The sequence below is a fragment of the Oncorhynchus gorbuscha genome, linkage group LG11 (assembly GCF_021184085.1).
Source record: "Oncorhynchus gorbuscha isolate QuinsamMale2020 ecotype Even-year linkage group LG11, OgorEven_v1.0, whole genome shotgun sequence".
Lineage (NCBI taxonomy): Eukaryota > Metazoa > Chordata > Actinopteri > Salmoniformes > Salmonidae > Oncorhynchus > Oncorhynchus gorbuscha.
Window position 1 is genome coordinate 73,987,576 of NC_060183.1, and position 2,304 is coordinate 73,989,879.

The window sequence follows — 2,304 nt, forward strand, 5'->3', positions numbered from 1 at the left end:
GTTCCTGCATACTGCTGTGTAAACTCACCTTGGGTCTTCAGAGTATATCAACTTTATCTTGAATACAATCCATGTCTACTTAGTATTTGCTACTTATTTACTTGCCAACAAGTAAATGATACAAATGCTGCTACAAATACAAATGCTGCACCAACTCCCTGCATCATTTGTAGCAGTAAGATTGTAGCTAATTACTTCCAAATACATCTCTTGAATATCCCAATTTATTGATCCAGGAGTTAAATTCAACACTTTATTGGTTTCTGATGCAGCTGGAATCATTTAGTCACAAGTCAGTCACTTGTACAGAAAAAGGATGTAAAACACAATTATATACATAGGTAAAACAGCTAGCAATATCTATAGCACAATGCAGTTCTAAGCATACTACGCATTTCATATTCTACTACAATGTCAGCCTAATTGATTATGAATGTTGTGTTGGCTGAATGTTCCAGGCAGGGTCCTGAATGTTCTTCAGCTTGTGAGCCTCATCTTGTTTTGGGCAATGGCAGCTGGTCTGGTAGAACTTCATGAGCTCCATGACCTTAGACTCATAGACTATACACTTTGGCTCCTGCCAGCCCTGTGCAGTCTTTTCCTCTTCCGAGTCAGATGATGTTGAGCTTGAGCTTGTTCCTGGCTGGAAGCTTTCATCCAATGGGTCAACAGGATTTGTACTATTAAAGCTGGTGTCAGGGTCAGCAGTAGCAGCAGTAGGATTAGTCTGTAGGACATACACTAGCTAGTGATTAACCACCATTTTACTACTTTGTCCCTATCAATACACACTCAAACAAAGTACTATATCCACCTGTTCCACTCATATCAATAGAGCATGCATACTAACCTTAACACACAATACCCACCCCCAAAAGACACCAATTTAGACTTCAATCTTTGCATAATCAATCAATCACTCAATCAAATGTATTTATAAAGCCCTTTTTTACATCAGCTGATGTCACAAAGTGCTGTACAGAAACCCAGTCTGAAACACCAAACAGCAAGCAATGCAGATGGCCATGCCGTGGCCCTGACCTGGCCTTGACGTTGGCTTGACCTGGCCGTGCCATGTCCCTGACCTGGCCATGCTGTGGCCTTGACCTGGCCGTGGCCCTGACCTGGCCCGTCTTTACTACTTATAAAGTGGAGTGAATAAAGCATGCTGTAAATCAGCCTGCAAGAAAGAGAAGAGAGGAAGTGAACGGATGAAATGAAGAGAGGAAGTGTGAAGCTTCAAGTTCAAGTCTAAAGCCTGTTATGGCTGCTGTCCCTGTACAGGGATCAACATCAGAGGAAATTTCAGAGTGACAACTAAAAATACAATTTCGTAACATTAAACATTCTTGAAAATGCAAGTGTCTTACACCCTTCAAAACATTAGAATCTTGGTAATCAAACTACGTTTTCCAATTTAAAATAGCTATTACAGAGAACAAATACCATGCTTTTGTTTGAGAAGAGCAATCAAGAACAGAAACATTTTCTGCCATGACAGTTTTTACACATTTAAGGTAAGGTAAAATTATGACTTACATTCTGATATCTTGCTCTTATTTCTCTTCCTGAGTATCCCATTGATCAAATTAAGTGCCATTTTCTTTTATAAAATCCATTTTTATAGCCTAAATCTAAACATTTTGTAAACTATTTGTGCAGTGAATTCCATCTCTATCAATTTTTTGCGGAGCATTCGGCTTGATTCGCCCTGTAAACAATCGTTTACATAGTCATGGTGGGTGTCAGTGCATTCCTCTGTTTGTTTGCAACACAGTCAAACAGCTTGTTTTTTTGCAGGGAGAATTGACTGAAGTGAGCTGATTTGAAGACAACGATAAATGACTACCTGACGCACCAATAATTTTAGCGAAGCTTCATTGATTGACTATAGTTCTGCCCAATGATCTTCTTGAAATCTAGCTGGGTAGATAGCCAATGAGCTGAGGTAAACGCCAGTATGTAATGGTTTGGGGTTGGACCACAATTCCTTTGTTGTAATCGCACACGCAGGGAACTCCATTTTCGCCTTGACGATCAGAGGGGTTGCTGTAAAGGCTTTTTACGGGCAGCTGTATTTCGGAAAGTTGTAGTTTCAACGATTTCATTGAAGATATCCTGGTGATTTTTGTGTGTGTGTGTGTGTGTGTGTGTGTGTGTGTGTGTGTGTGTGTGTGTGTGTGTGTGTGTGTGTGTGTGTGTGTGTGTGTGTGTGTGTGTGTGTGTGTGTGTGTGTGTGTGTGTGTGTGTGTGTGTGTGTGTGTGTGTGTGTGTGTGTGTGTGTGTGTGTGTGTATACACACAC

General features: G+C 40.6%; 1 long non-coding RNA gene across 1 annotated transcript; it reads right to left on the reverse strand.

Moving 5' to 3' along the window:
- Positions 1 to 239: 239 nt before the first annotated feature.
- On the reverse strand, positions 240 to 1,758 carry LOC124047962. Its single transcript, XR_006841150.1, has 2 exons — positions 1,540 to 1,758; positions 240 to 1,180 (listed from the first exon to the last, which is right to left on the reverse strand). It is a non-coding gene; the product is annotated as an uncharacterized LOC124047962 (long non-coding RNA).
- Between the last annotated feature and the right edge of the window lie 546 nt (positions 1,759 to 2,304).